Source organism: Vulpes vulpes, chromosome 6 (assembly GCF_048418805.1).
Source record: "Vulpes vulpes isolate BD-2025 chromosome 6, VulVul3, whole genome shotgun sequence".
Lineage (NCBI taxonomy): Eukaryota > Metazoa > Chordata > Mammalia > Carnivora > Canidae > Vulpes > Vulpes vulpes.
In genome coordinates, this window is record NC_132785.1 from 72073036 (window position 1) to 72089954 (window position 16919).

The 16919-nt window shown below is 35.6% G+C and overlaps 1 protein-coding gene and 1 pseudogene across 6 annotated transcripts in view; one reads left to right on the forward strand and one right to left on the reverse strand.

The window, feature by feature from the left end:
* The window catches only part of NUBPL (NUBP iron-sulfur cluster assembly factor, mitochondrial), a 208111-nt gene that overhangs the window by 132173 nt on the left and 59019 nt on the right, over positions 1 to 16919 (forward strand). The window lies entirely within an intron of this gene.
* Positions 14381 to 15163, reverse strand: LOC112926599 (cell division cycle-associated protein 3 pseudogene; annotated as a pseudogene).

Consider the following 16919-nt stretch of genomic DNA (forward strand, 5'->3'; position numbering starts at 1 on the left):
AAAATGGTGACACCATTATGATACGTGTGTATTTCAGAGTGAGTATATATGACTCAATCTTCCCAACTTTTCCTCATTACTAGAAATTTCGTGTTGTGTTTGCCCTCCCCATTATAAGTATTTGTGTGAAAAATATTTTCTGTATATGGCAGAGACTTTCTTTTATGAATATAAATATATGTATGTATAAAAAGCCATATTACTTCCCCAAAGGACTGGGCAAGCCATTTGTGATGTTACTTTTCCCTTCAGATTTTTTTTGACACTTATTTTTGCCTTTTTTCCAACTCCCTAACTTTAAAATCACCATTTTAAAACTATTTAACAGTGAAGTGTATAGGATGCACTAGTATTAATATATTATACACATCTGCATAACTGCTATCCAGATCAAGATCTAGAACATTTTTAATTCCCCATGGTGTACCCTCTTGTGCCTTTCCACTCAGTGCTTACTTTAGAGGTAACTAGTATATGATTGACTGTTATTTATTTATACGTGCATGTTTATTTTTTAGCGTTATAATTGACAAATAGAATTGTATATTTGAAGTGCACAACGTGATGAGGTGGCATACATATACTTTTAAATGTTTATTACAAGCAGGTTAGTTAATGCATTGCCCTACATAGTTAAGAATTCTTTATTTTGCGTGTGGCGAGAACCTGAGGTCTACTTTAGTATATTACTTTCTTAAATATAAGTTTTACTTGTCCTTAAACTTCATGTAATAGAATCTTCTATGTTTTACTTTTTTCTTTTGACATAATGCTGTGAGACCCATCCATGTTTTTACATGAATTCTTGTTGTTTTCTTCATTTTCAGCTTTTTTTGAGGCAAATTGATAAATAGAATTAAAATGTTTACAGTGTACAGCATGATAGTTTGATATGTATATACATTGTGAAAGAATTCCCACCAAGTTAATTAACATATCCATCACCTCACATATTTCTGTGTGTGCACCCATAAGTTCTTCCTTAGCAAATCTCAATGATACAATATTATCAATAGTAGTCACCATGTTATACATTACATCTCAGACCTTATTTATCATGTAACTGAAAGTTTGGATACTTTTACTGCCCTTTCCCTATTTTCTCTATCCCTCTGCCCCTAGTAACCACCATTCTACTCTGTTTTATTAATTCATCTTTTTTTCCCCAAAGATTTCCACATAAAAGTGATAGTAGTTCTGTTTTTAATGTCTTGAGGAACCTTCATACTGTTTTCCATAATGTCTATACCAATTTACATTTCTACCAACATTTTATAAGATTTCCCTTTACTCCACATCCTTGCCAGCATTTATCTTTTATCTTTTGTATAATAAACATCTTGACAGGTGGAAGTGATATCTCGTTGTAGTTTTGATTTGCATTTCCTTGGTAATAGTGATGTTGAGTGCCTTTTCATGTACCTATTGCCTATTAGTATATCTTCTTTGGAAAAGTGTTGAAGCCCTTTTCCCATTTTATTTAAGTAATTTATTTATTTTAAGATTTATTTGAGAGAGAGAGAAAGCGAGGAGAGAAAGGGGCAGAGGTAGAGAAACTTCAAGAAGATGTCTGCTGAGCATGAAGCCTGACACGGGACTCCATCTCCTAACTCATGAGATCATGACCTGATCCAAAACCAAGAGCCCGAGCAGACTTGATCCAAAACCAAGATCGAGCACTCGATCCCGGACCCCAGATTACACCTGAGCTAAAGGCAGATGCTCAACCAACTGAGCCACCTCTTTTTTTTTTTTTTAAAGATTTATCCTTTGTCTATTTTTAAATGAGGGTTGTGGGTTTTTGTTTTTGTTTTTGTTTTTGCTATTGAATTATATGTGTGTGTATTAACCCCTTTAGGGGTTAGATATTAACCCCTTTGTCAGATGTGTGGTTTATAAATATTTTTTACCATTCTATAGGTTGCATTTTTGTTTTGTTGATGATTTCCCTTGCTGAGCAGAAGTGTTTTGGGATGTCTGGGTGGCTCAGTGGTTGAGCACCTTTAGCTCAAGGTGTAATCTGAGGTCCGGGATTGAGTCCCACATCGGGCTCCCTAGGGGGAGCCTGATTCTGCCTCTGCCTCTGTGTCTCTGCCTCTCTCTCTCCCTGTCTCTCATGAATAAATAAATAATTTTTTTTTTTAAAAAGTGTTTTAGTTTGATGTAGTCCCACTTGTTTACTTTTGTTTTTGTTTCCTCTGCTTTTGGTGTCACATCCAAAAAAATCATTGCCAAGACTGACTTGAGGAGTTTACCCCCTGTTTTCTTCTAGTAGTTTTATAGTTTCAAGTCTACTTTCAATTATTTAATACAGTTTGAGTTGATTTTTGTATATGGTGTAAGATAGAGGCCCCACTTCATTCTTTTGTATGTGGCTTTCCAGTTTTTCCAGCACCGTTTATTAAAGACACTATCTTTTCCCTGTTGTATATTCGTCTCCTTTGATTCTTTTGTAAGATTTTATTTATTTATTCATGAGAGACATACTCTGGGACTCTGGGATCACACCCTGAGCTAAAGGCAGACCCTCAACCACTGAGCCACTCAGGCATCCCACTTGTCTCCTTTATTGAAAATTTATGGACATATATACTTGAATTTTTTCCTGGCCTCTATTTTGTTCCACTAATCTATGCATCTGTTTTTTGCCAATGTCATACTGTTTTGATAACTTTAACTTGATAGTACAGTTTGAAATCAGGAGGTATGATGCCTTTAGCTTTGTTCTTTTTTTCTTGAGATTGCTTTGGCTATTCAGGGTCTTTATGGTTTTATACAAATTTTAGGATTGTTTATTCTATTTCTTGGACCCCTAAAACATAGTACACTATATGTTAACTAATTAGAATTTAAATAAAATCTTGAAAGAAAAAAAATACCATTGGAATATGTTTTTAAATTTTTATTATTGAAGTGTAGTTGACATACAATGTTATATTAGTTTCAAGTGTACAACATGATGATTCAGTAATTCTATACATTATGCAGTACTTAACACTATAAGTGTAGTTACCATCTGTCACGGTATACACATCATACAGTGTAATGACTATATTCCCTGTGCTGTACTTTTCATCCCTGTGACTTATTTTAAGTGTTTACTTCTTAATCCCTTTTACCTGCTTTAGCCTATCTTTCCACTACTCTTCCTTCTGGCAACAACCAGTTCTCTGTATTTGTACATCTGTTTCTGTTTATTTTGTTTGTTTGTTCATTTGTTTTTAGATTCTACATGTAAATGAAACCATATCACCGAATGACTTTCTGGATTTCACTCAGAAGGAACTGCCTTGTGTGTTGCTATACACTTGGTGTGCTGATGGCAGGCAGGAAGTTCAGGAGCCTTCAATGTTTCCAGATCTGTCTGGTGGTTCCTTTGTTCTTTTTGTTGCTATATAGTATTCCACAATATATCCTTTCTCTTTGCTATTTGGATTGTTTTTAGTTTGGGGCTATTATGAGTAATGCCGCTATACACATTCTTATGCATGCTTTATGGTATACAGATGCATTAATTTCATTTTGGTGTATATTTAGATATGAGATTGCTGGGTTTTGGAGTGAATATAGGTTAAATTTTAGTTTTTTTTCTGCCAAGGGATTTTACAGAGTAGTTGTTTCAGTTTAATCTCCAACCTTTAATATAGGGGAGTTCTAGCTGTTCTACATCCTTGTCAACACTTGGTATGATTTCTCTCTTTGCAATTCTCTTGGATATGTTGTGGTATCTCATTGTGGCTTTAATATTCATTTCCTCATTGAGGAAATGAAACTCTTTGGCTCTTTGTATCTCCTTTTTTATGAAGGATCTATTTATGTTTTCTGTCCATTTTTAAATTGCATTGTTTGTCTCTTACTAATAGGAATTCATTATATATTTTGCATATGAGCCCTTTGTTAGATGTATTGCAATAATCTCTTAATCTGTGCTTGTATCTTTACTTCTTTAGTAGTGACTTTTGATATAAAATATTTTGATAAAGTATAATTTATCAAATGTTTTTCTTGTATATTTACATATTATTTAAGAAATTTCTCCTACCCTACTCACAAAAATATTCTTCTGTATTTTCTTCTGGAAGCTTAGTTATTTCAGCTTTCACATTTAGGTCTATGATCCCTCTCAAATTAATATTTAATATGGTGTGAAATAAGAGTGAAGTTAATTATATTTTTTTTTTTTCAAGATTTAATTTATTTATTCATGAGAGATAGAGAGAGAGAGGCAGAGACATAGGCAGAGGGAGAAACAGGCTTCCAGCAGGGAGTCTGATGTAGGACTTGATCCCCAGACCGGGATCACACCCTGGGCCAAAGGCAGACACTCAACCGCTGAGCCACCCAGGTGACCCTAATTATATTTTTCATATGGATATCCAGTTGTTCCAATACTTAATTATAGTGGCACTTTGGTTGTAAATCAAGTGACCGTATATATTATCACTACCCTCAGATTTGACAGTGATCTCCATATGTATCCTACTTATATATCTTTTCATTAGGGTATATACGCAGGACTACAATAATGACTAAAATTTTCTGGTCTTGCTAGTTGAACTTAATAGTTGAATTACTTCTTTCTTTCTTAATAGAAAAGAGTATAGGCAGTTTGAACCCATACCCTTCTATCTCTGACCTTTCTGTTTCATTTATTTTTTTTTCTTTGAAATTGTTCATTTTTCATTTGGAAGCTCACTTTTTACTTAATAAATAAAAATAATTGTTCACTGCTGGCCTTCTATAAATTTTGCATGGTTACTTTTATATTTAAATACAAAACTTGAGAATTTGAGTGTTTTTAAGTTTTTTTTTTTAATTTTTTATTTATTTATGATAGTCACACACACACAGAGAGAGAGAGAGAGGCAGAGACACAGGCAGAGGGAGAAGCAGGCACCATGCACCGGGAGCCCGACGTGGGACTCGATCCCGGGTCTCCAGGATCGCGCCCTGGGCCAAAGGCAGGCGCCAGACCTCTGCGCCACCCAGGGATCCCTGTTTTTAAGTTTTCAATACTCACATATTTTGAACAAGGTATTTGATATGCTCAGTTTCACCTAAATTACCGTGATTTGTTTTACCTCCAGGTTATATATGTCACAAATGCAACAGGAACTTAATTACTCAGGAAAAAATAATTTGAAAATAAAATTATTTGAAGAACTGAGATAAGAGATGGCCAGTTGGATGGTTTGTTCAGTCATTGGGTGTTTTTTTCACCAGAGGCTACAACCTTACAGAGCTTGTGATAAGGGATTTTGTCATGTGAGTTTTGCTTTTTTATAGACTAAATTTTGTGAGCTTGATTCTCAGATTCAGATGATTGGGATGAGCTCTCATCAGTTCCTTGTCTTCCCACTCTTGTTTTAATTTTATACTCTGTTATTTGGTATGCTTCTAGGTACTTTGAGGAATATATTTAAATAGCTCTCCATGTATTTTCTTTCTGCCAAGAAGGTAATGATAATCTGGACAGCCCAAGGCAAGAATGTGTCACCTGATGTCTGAGGAGAGGAATTACCTTCAAATTTTAATATTTCTGGTAACAAGGTATTTGTTAGTTGATTAGTTGATTGGGAGTAAGGCTTTTCTAATTTCCTTTTTTAATTTTTATTTATTTATTTATTTATTTTAAAGAATTTTATTATTTTTATTTATGTTAGTCACAGAGAGAGAGAGAGAGAGAGGCAGAGACACAGGCAGAGGGAGGAGAAGCAGGCTCCATGCACCGGGAACCCGACGTGGGATTCGATCCCGGGTCTCCAGGATCGCGCCCTGGGCCAAAGGCAGGCGCTAAACCACTGCACCACCCAGGGATCCCCCAATTTCCTTTTTTTAAAAAAACATTTTATTTATTTATTCATGAGAGACACACACAGAGAGAGAGGCAGAGACACAGGCAGAGGGAGAAGCAGGCTCCATGCAGAGAGCTCGACGTGGGACTCAATCCTGGGTCTCCAGGATCATGCCCTGGGCTGAAGGCCGCGCTAAACAGCTGAGCCACCTGGGCTGCCCTGGTTTTTCTAATTTCCTATGTGAAGAAGTGTCTTAAAATTAACTATGCTTTCCAGTTTTTTGTTGTGATTTATGAATTTTCAGATTTGTGTTTTGTTATGTAGGTATATCCATTCCTGGTCTCAGAAAGTAAAGTTTCAGGGAGAAAGTGAGGGGAAACTCTGTTATATAATATTTGGTCATTTATGTTCATTTTTAAAACTTCGGCGGTTAGGCAAAGAATATTTCCATGGAGCTGATATGTTAACAAGATTGGGTAGATATCCATAGAATTTTTTAAAATAAGTTGGTCGAGAAATTAGATTAGAGAAAGAGATGTACAAGAGTGTACATATCAGTGGACCGTATAGGAAGTACCACCAAGAATTTAGACCAGTCCTCATTACCTATCAAGAGCTTTGGCATTTGGCTTGCATTCTTTCCACAGTGACTTAGGACATCATCCTGGGTCATCTGTTTTAATTCTTCCATCTCAACTTCTATAAATTTTATTCTGACTCCATTCTCTTTCAGCAATCCTTTCACATAGTCTTTTGTTACTATGAGAACTTTTATACCTCTGAATATTATATTTCATTGTCCTACTCTGACTTTAACCTTCTAGCTTTCTCACTCCCTAACTTAATACACCTTGTTCTCTGTTTAATCTCACCAAGACCTTTAAATCTTGACATCTTTACTTTCTCTATCAGTCCTTTCTTTGCTGAACCTGAAGTTCATCATCACTCTTTAGAAGATTTTCTCACCATTGTCCTCTTTGTCTTTCAGATGCCCATCCCTGTATCAGAATTGCAGTTTCTATGTTTCCATGGTCAGGTTGCTGAATCTACCCGAAGGAAATGACATATTTTCCAGATTGTTGCCATTTCGTATTTATGGTACCCATATTCATCCGGGCTCTTAATGTTGCTGTTTTGTTTCCTCTTTTTTCTTTTTCCTTCTCTTTTTTCTTCTTTTTCTTTTCCTTTTCCTTCTAAGAATGTATTTTTACGTAATCTCTACACTTAACATGGGGCTCAGCCCCTTAGCTCTGAGATCAAAAGTTGCATATTCCACTGACTGAGCCGGCCAGGCACCCTCAGTGCTGCTCTTTAATGATCCAAAGATTTCCTGCCTGAGGAAGGAATTCTTTTGCCTGGGCCTACAAAGTTTAGAGAAAAACACCTTGAAGAACTGGAAAAGGATTTTTTTGTGAGAGCCCATATAGGAATAAGGATAGAGTTTTCCTGAAAGGAGACACTCTTGTTTGGTGTGTCAGAGTAGTTAACAAATACAAGAACCTAGACTCCTCAAATGCCTCTGCAATACTGTTCCTCAGGGTGTCCAGAGTATCAAGAGTGAGAATGGCAGAAAACTAAGTTTCCCCCCACCCACCTCAACACTTGCCTGCATATCTGCACCAGTTCTCAATTCCTGGTTCCTTTTCTTATTAAGAGCTCAATTTTTGTTTTCGTAATCTCCTATCTTCCTCATTTCTCCAATATCTTCCAGTGGTTGATAACCTCCTTTCATTGCTTTGACATTAAAAATGGGAAAAAGGTATGAGAAAGAAAAGTTAGAAAAGTCATTGTCTTAAGTTTAGTAAGACTACGTACTTAAGTGAGAATTTCTGCATACAGAACAGAATGCCTTCTCATCCTAAAATCTAATTTATACATATCTTATTGATCACAGTAATATTTCCATAAGTGTATAGAAATTGTTAAAGTATAATTGACATAATTTAAGGTGTGTGTTTGGAAATTATAAGCTATTGTGAAAATATGCTGAATAAAGTAATGTGAAAATCTCTCTCTCCAGAGAGGCCTATGGCCTAAGTAATTAGTTGTGGATGGTTTATGTGGCTCTTGTACAAGCATGTGACTCTAAATACAGGTTATGTTAATATCTTCTTTCAGTCAGCTCCTTTGTTTCAATTTTGAATTTACTATGCAATTTAAGAATATGAAATACTTCCGATGAGTGAATATCCTGTTTCATTGATGGTGTAATGTCTGGTTTGCTTGGAAGGTGTATACCTCATGATAATACATTGCTGTCTTGGTACTAATCAGCCTGAAACGGCAAGAACAGTTTTCTTCAGGACCAGATAATCCTTGAAATTCTGGGTCTGCATTATCTCTAACTCATTTAAAGTAATTAAAGTGACATTCTAACCAACTCTTTATAAACTATATTACACTAGTTTTTATAGTTGAGTGTAGGACAAAGTGTTTTTGAGAGGAGGTCAAAGAAATAGCAATGAGAAAGGTTAAGGGAATGAAAATATGTGCTTTGCTATTGTCAGGCTAAGCCATAGCTCTATTTCTCACCTCATATGCAGGGTAAGGATAGTATATTAGAAGATTGGTGGAGAAACAAACTGTCATTTATTTTGGGGATTGCTTAGCATCTAGATAGGGAGAATGAGAAAGGAGAAATAGGGAAAATTTTATCAAGGGTACAGGAAGGCAGTGGGAATGAAGTGGAAATGAGAATAAAAATGTGCTATTTTGTATGGAGAATGTAGATTAGCAAAAGAATTTAAGGCTAAGAGTCGGTCAGTCTTATGTCATATATATAAATATAAAGGATCTATTTTGTATTACAGAGAATGTTAATAGATAAAGTGTTTGATGTTTGTACATTCTGTGTTTAAACAAACGATTTGGAAATCTTCTGACTATGCACTTTTGAATAATTGATATTCAGAATACATTTTGTTATCTATGAAGATGTTTGGTGGAGCTGATTTGCATTAAAACATTCTTGATTCTCAGTAAGAGAAATACACAGATGCACAAAACAGTTAATTATCTTTCTTTTAAAATAAATGTCAAGAGAAACATTTAAAAGTAAGATAAAATATAGTGCTTAAAGAAAATTCCATCTCAGAATTCAAAATATTTTATAATTATACACAGGGTAATGTAATTTTATATATTTTAATGTATATGTTAAAGATCTTATGGAATCTTTTTTTAAAAAAATTCTTCAGACATAATTGCTTTTTCAAATGAACTCAGACTTCTTTCTTTCGTTTCCTATAGGTCTAGGATATCTATTAAAATATTTGATCTGTATTTGTAATATTTAGAATTTATTTGTGTTTATCTTATTTTCTCACTTTGTAGTTTTGTTTTTTAAAGATTTTTTTATTTATTCATGATAGACAGAGAGAGAGAGAGAGAGAGAGGGGCAGAGAGAGGCAGAGACACAGGCAGAGGGAGAAGCAGGCTCCATGCCGGACCCCGATCAAGTCCCGGGACTTGGGATCGCGCCCTGGGCCAAAGGCAGGCGCTAAACCCCTGAGCCACCCAGGGTTTTTTAGCTGGCAGAAGTACTTCTTTTGCTTTGAGTAGTTCAGTAGAGTCCAATTAACAGGGGCAGTGTTGATGTAGGGTAATGTAACCCAGAGCTATCATTGCATATTAAAAGGACATTGTGTCCTAGAACCCAGTTACTATTAAATAAGGTATACTTATACATAAGTATAGTTATAAGACCTAATGGAGATGAGTAGCATTTGTTTAGCTGTTACCCATAAGTATAATACATATAAAAATGATTCATTTGTCATTGTTATCTTACCAGTTAATAAGATATTTTGTAAATAAATATTATCAAAATAGGGTAACATGAAATTTTTCTATGCAGAGATGATCTGATATTCATTTTGAATATGAAAATATAAGTATTATGTCTTTAGAAACCTTGTCATTCAGAAAGTCATGTTAACTGTTTTTATTGCTGTTAATAATAGGTTGAGGTTAGGCTCCTTCTGGTTGTAAACCTTCCATATTCTCCCTTTTACTTTGTAGTGAGAGACAAGGGACCCAACAGGACAATTAAAATGATTAGTACTTACTTAGAAATGGGAGAATGGAAAATTAGCTTCTAATAGATGAATTGGAGGTCCCATCTTCCTCCAAAATTAATTGGCTAGTAACAACTAGCTGGTTAATGTTTTTAAGCTGTTTTTCTAATTTTCCTGTACCCCAGCTGTTTGTATATCCATTGTATTTGTAGAGATCTGTTAGCTGATGTGAGAGATTGAGAATCAGTCTGAGTTAAAATGATATTTATTACTGGAGTGCTTGGGTGGCTCAGTTAAGCATCTGCCTTCAGCTCAGGTCATGATCTCAGGGAGTCTGCTTCTCTCTCTCTCTCTCTGCCCCTCTCTCCATTTGCACACGCTCTCTCTCTCTCTCAAATAAATAAAGTCTTTAAAAAAATAATATTTAGGGGATCCCTGGGTGGCGCAGCGGTTTGGCGCCTGCCTTTGGCCCAGGGCGTGATCCTGGAGACCCGGGGTCGAGTCCCACGTCGGGCTCCCGGTGCATGGAGCCTGCTTCTCCCTCTGCCTGTGTCTCTGCCTCTCTCTCTCTCTCTCTCTCTCTCTCTCTGTATGACTATCATAAATAAATAAAAAAAATTAAAAAAAACCCTTTAAAAAATAATATTTATTACTATCTTAAAATTCTTTACCCAGTATTGTTTCTTGGCCTTTTGGCTAAGATAAAGTGTAAAACTTTTTACCTACCATATCCTTTGTTAATATATTTGAGGGAAAAGATGAAAAAATTAATTTTCTAAGAAGGAAAGTAGAAATTTATCTTATTTGTGTTATTTCATTCTTGGGGAAAAAAGAATTATTATTGAAAAATATCATAAAACTATTTTATTTCTACTTCCTGAAATTTTTAATTATTTTCAGTCAGGATATAGAAAAAGAAAACAGTATAAGGCTTTGGTAAACATTTACTTAATTTTCCATTACCTAGATGATTTTTTCCCCCCTAAATCTGCTCCTCCTTTAGTGTTTCCCATAAACCAAGAATCTTCGATTGAAACCCTGGGACTTGTTCTTGATTTTTTTTTTTTCCTTACCACGTATATATAATCTATCAACTAAGTCCTCTGGACTTTACATTCCAAACATGTCTTTAATCTATCTGCTTCTCTTCATCTTCTCTACCATCCTAGTATAACCATTATCATTTATTTAGACGACTGCAAGAGCCTCATAAGTGGTGTCTATGCTTTCACTCTTGCTTTCTTATATACCACTGGATTATCCTGACAGTATTTGGAATGATCTTTAAAAACTTCCCTGCTAATAAAACTAACCAGTATACTAAGCAGCCAATTTATTATTTGATAAACTTGAAAATAAAGAGAATCAAGTATTTATCCTTTTCTTACACTGTGGAGCATATGGTTGACAAAGGAGGTTTTTCCTTTACTGAAAAAGGAAACTGAAGTATTTCAGTTGATAGGTAAAGAAGGAATTATAGAATTATAATATCAATATTTTATACCCTTCTCATTAAGTATTATAGTAGGATAATTATTGCTAACTGCTAATATATGCATGTAGAGAGAACATATTATATGCCTCCCAGTTGGAGTACATAACATGAACTATGGAGTAGTTTTGCTAGAAATTTGAACTTGAGTCTGGTTAAACATTCAGATCTACCTATCAGTTTATAGGAAATACAGAAGACAGAGGAACATGTTAAATGACACTATAAGGATACCATCAGGAAATCTGGAGTGTGGAAAATCCTATAGGACAAATAACCCAGTTTTTTTTTTCCAACAAATTGTAAGAAGAAAAAAGTGAAGGAATCATAATCTATAGATAAAAGACCAAGAAACTTATTATTTGCAACATCTGGACCTTATTTGGGTTTGATTTGAACTAGTGAGCTTTAGAAAAAGTTAATACACAGGAAAATTTGGACACTGGCTAGGGAGTTGGTAATTTTAATGAATTATTCTTGAACATAAAGATTTAATGATAGTAATGTTGATAGGGGTTATATTTGCAAGAAGAGTCCTTATCTTTTAGTGATATATAGTAAAATGTATACGATGAAATGTATATGATGAAATGATACAATATCTGAGGAATAGGTAAGAATGAGTAAAGGTACAAATTAAACAAGATTGGCCACGAATTGATAATTGTTGAAACTGAATGATAAATATATATGGATCTATTTTGCTCCGTTCTCTTTTTTCATACACATTTAAACTTCCTATAATTAAATTTAAAACAAAAAGCCTTTGAACTTAGACTCTAATTCAAACTCTTTATTTTAACAGATTCTACCCAATCTGACCTCTACTTAGCCCATATCTAGCGTGTTCACCTTTGCTCACATTACATTTGTTTTTTTCCTTTTCCTCAGATACCCCAAATTCATTCCTACCTTAGAGCCTTTGAACTTGATCTTCTATCTGGACCCTTCGTCCCCTAGATCATCAGTGTCTGTCCCCTGTTGGCATTCAGGTCTCATTTTATTTTTATTTTTTCAGGCTTCATTTTAATGTCATCCTAGAACAGCTACCTGTGACAATCATTTAATCTAGTTTTATTTTCATTGGAGCACTTACCCTGATTTGACATTTTCTTTTGTATTTATTTGTTTATTCATTGTTTCCACCCATTAGAGTATAAACTACAGGTGGGTGGTAGTCAAGTAAGACTTGACTCTCTTGTTCACTTTTAAATTTCCAGGACTTTACCAACAAATAGATGGCAAATATGATTGGTGCTCAATAAATGTTTTTTTTGAGGGCAGCCCAAGTGGCTCAGTGGTTTAGTGCCACCTTCAGCCCAGGCATGATCCTGGAGTCCCAGGATTGAGTCCCACATCAGGCTCCCTGCATGGGGCCTGCTTCTCCCTCTGCCTGTCTCTGCCTCTCTCTCTCTCTTTCTTTCTCTCTCTCTCTCTTATGAATAAATAAAAAAATCTTTAAAAAAATAAAAAAATAAATATTTTAGGGTGAATCAATTAAATGTTTATGAAGCTGTTGAATGCTAAGAAAATTAACATTATTAATCTTTTACTTTTAGAATATCAACAGTATATAGTATTGTTGCCTAGTGAAAGTATTTAAAATTCAACTGGCATTTTCATTTATAAGTGTTTTCAAAGGCTCATGTGCAAGAGAATTAGCTTTGTAGCAAAGCTTCAGAAAGATTTTTGAAAATTCACAAAATGTCAAATTTTCTGTTAGCATTTGTTTAAAAATATTTGTATTTTGGGTAATGTCACATTTTGTCTAAGAGCTGTTTTTTGTATCTACATAAGTAGAGGTTAAAATTTGTGATATGTGTTTATATATGTGATATGAAAATTTGGCATACATTTCTTGGTTCATGTGAATGATAATGAAACACTTATAATTATATCTTCCATCAAGAAGGCACTGAGAATTACTTTATAGATAAATGCATTAGAGGAGATGAAACTGTAAAATTATTGAGATCTTCTCTTTATAGAAAAAAAAACATAGAAGGGGCACCTGGGTGGCTCAGTTGGTTAAACATCTGACTCTTGATTTTGTCTCACGTCATGATCTTGAGATCATGAGATTGAGCCCACATTGGGCTCCATGATCAGCACAGTGTCTACTTGATATTCTCTCTCTCCTTTTGCCTCCTTCCCTCCCCCTCTTCAGCTCTCTCTTGGTCTCTCTCTAAAATAAGTAAATAAAATCTTTAAAACAAAACAAAACGAAAAACCCCCAAAGAAATAATATATTTGTTTTCAAATATATGTATGTAAGATATATAAACAAATATATGTATGTATGATATATAAATACATAAATAAATCTAAGTAAGTATTGTCATTCAACATAATGGCTTTTGGGAAGTTGTTTATAATGTTTATTAGAATAAAATGATGTGTTTCACTGACAAAATAATTTTCCTATAATATTTATTAGAGATACATATGTGATGCAGGCTGGTGGATTCCCTCCATGTGTCCTCAGGAAGCTTTCTCTCCACAGCACAGTATGTGCTGCATAGTTGGGCTCATTTGGGCCATGGCAGAGGTTGTTCCTTTCATCATTATCCATGTAGCATATGGGAATTGTAGATCATGGCCTTTCCACCAGAAATATGCCATTATCTGCTTCTCTTCTTCACTGTATTCTATTAAATGGTACAAATCTGGGAACTTCTTCAGATTTGGCTCTGTGCCAAGACGCATTTTATTTTAAGTGGATTTGCTTGTTTGTTCTTTTACTCATTTCCTCATTTAAGTCTGTTTTCAACACAGGTTTATTGTGGCTTGTCATGTGGAAAACACGAGCTTAGAGATTGTAAGGAATTATAGAGATTGAACAAAGCATAATATATTTACTCCAGGGCTATTTCCTTTGGTAGTTTCCCTTTTGGAACTTCTCTTCTGGAATTGCCTTTAGAATGAATCTCTAAGTTATTTATATGCCCACACATTTATCTTAGTTTAGGAGGAGTCAGAGAAAATGAGCCTTTCCTCAGAGTCTCCCAGGAACAGAAGGGTGAGAAGAAAGAATATCACTAGGCCCCGGATGAACCCAATGCTGGAGTCTCAGGGGCCTAGTTTTCTACCAAGGAAAAGTGCTGATTTTTCTTGTCATGGTCCCAGCTTTGCTCCTCTGCTCAGCCTCTAGTTTTTAGAAGTGCAGTTCCCAGAATGCCCCCTTCCTTTAGTTCCCTAACATTTCCACTTAGGGAAGAAAACTGCTTACCCTCTTGTGTTAGGATCCCAGAGGCATTGTCATCTTGCTGGATGGTGAAATGAGATCTCTCTAGTACCTTGCCATTTGATTTCTTTCTGTTGCGCTAGAACCTGAAGATTGAGGAGTCTCAGATCTCTCAAGATGTTTGAGCCCTGGCTGGCCATAGGGCTTTCTGTGAGCTGTCTTGTTTCCTCCTTGGAAAACACTTGCTTGAATAGGAGCTCAGTCTGGCTTCAGTGTGTCATCTGGAATAACTGGGTGTTTGGAGGCAAGTCCAATTCAAATGAAGGTGCCTCTGAGGTTATAACAGGCCCTCGGGGAAGATTTGATTTGTGGGCTTCTGTCTCACAGACTTTATTCAGCTGTTTTACCAGAGGGCTTGGGGGAGGGGGTGGTCTCCACTACTAGTCTTCATGGTATCCATGCATGGATTTGAATCCATGGATGCATGGATTTGAATCCTGGGCCTGAATAGGACTTTTGAGGTGCTCCTCTGTGGGTAGGTTGGGCTGTGGGGTTTGCATCTGGATGAGGGTGCACAGGATGCCTGCCTAAGTGTATGAAGATCTGCCATCCCAGCCAGATGCTTGTGCTGTGGAGGCTGCACTGAAGTGACTGGGATGCTCTTGGGTGAGCCCATCTCAACCAGGAGGAATACTGTGGGGCCAGGTCCAGCCTGGGTGAGGAGAGGATACTGGACTGCACTTCTGTCTTTGCGTACATAACAACTCCAGTTTGTTGGTTGATGATTTAGCTATTGTCTCATTAAAGGATATTGCTGTTTGAGCCATTTCTTCTTCATTTTGAAAAATATTGTACTGAGCATCTTTATATATGAGATAGTACTGTTTTTGGATATATGGTTTGTGTTTATTAACCTGTTAAAGCACAGATTATGGTACACATAGATGTGTGTGGAGGCTAAGTGAACCAAATTCTTGTCTTTGCTAGTTTGATGTTCTCCTAGGTGCCTTTACATTGTACCAAGTTTTTTGAGAGCCAGTTTCTCTTCTTTACTTCCTTTCTCCCTCCCTCCATCCCACTTCCCTCCCTCCCTCCCTTCCTTCCTTTCTTCCTTCCTCCCTTTTTAGTGAGAATATTTAAGTTCTACTCTCTTAGCAAATTTCAATTACACAGTACAGTGTTACCAACTATGATCACCATGTTTCACAATAGTTCCTCATACCTTATTCATTTTATAGCTGAAAGTTTTTATCCTTTTAATAACCACTCCTTATTTCCCCCACATTCCAGCCTCTCACAACTACTTTACTACTGTTTCTCTGAGTTTGACTATTTTCAAATTTTACATATACGATACCATACAATATTTGTCGTTCTCTGTGTGACTTATTTTCACTTAGCAGAATACCCTCAAGATCCATCCATTTGTCACAAATGGCAGGGTGTTCTTGTTTCTCATGGCTGAGTAGTATTTTATTGCGCATATATATATATATATATATTTGTTTATTGACAGATATTTAGGTTGACCTGGCTCTTGTGAATAATGTTGCAGTAAACATGGAAGTGCAGATATCTCTTTGATACCCTGTTTTCATTTTCTTTGGAAAATATATACCCAGAAGTGGGATTGCTGGATCATATGGTAATTCTATTTTTAGTACATGAACTTTTTGGCCATTTATTATGTCTTGTTTGGAAAAATATCTTTTCAGTACTTCTGTCCAGTTTTTAATTGGATTGTTTTTGCTGTTGAGTTATATGAGCCCTTTATATATTTTGGATAGTAACCCCTTATCAGAGATGACTATCAGATATTTTCTCCCATTCAATAGGTTGTCTTTTCATTTTGTTGATTGTTTTCTTTGCTGTGAAGAAGCTTTTTATTTTTTACTTTTTTTTAGAGAGAGACAGAGGGCATGGAATGGGGTAGGGGGCAGTGGAAGAGGGAGAGAGTCTTAAGCACGCTCTTTGCCCAGCATGGACCCAAAGCTGAGGCTTTCCCAACCTTGAGATCATGACCTGAGCTGAAATCAAGAGTTGGAGGCTTAACCAACTGAGCCACCCAGGTACTTCTGTGCAGAAGCTTTTTAATTTGATGTACTCCTACTTGTTTATTTTTGCCTTTGTTTCCTTTGCATTTGGTGTTAAATACAGACAGTGTCAATGCGCTTAATACCCCTGTTTTCTTCTAGGAGTTTTACAGTTTCAGATCTATTTTCAATTCTTTAATCTATCTTAAATTGACTCTAAGATAGTGGTCTAGGTTCATTCTTCTTCATGTGGCCATCCAGTTTTCCCAGCACCTTTTACTAAAGAAACTATCCTTTCCCTATTGTTTATTCTTGGGGAACCAGTTTCTTGCTTTGCTTTCTTTTCTTTTTTCTTTTTGACAAACATATCAGAAAGTTTAGTCATCCTATAATTACCAA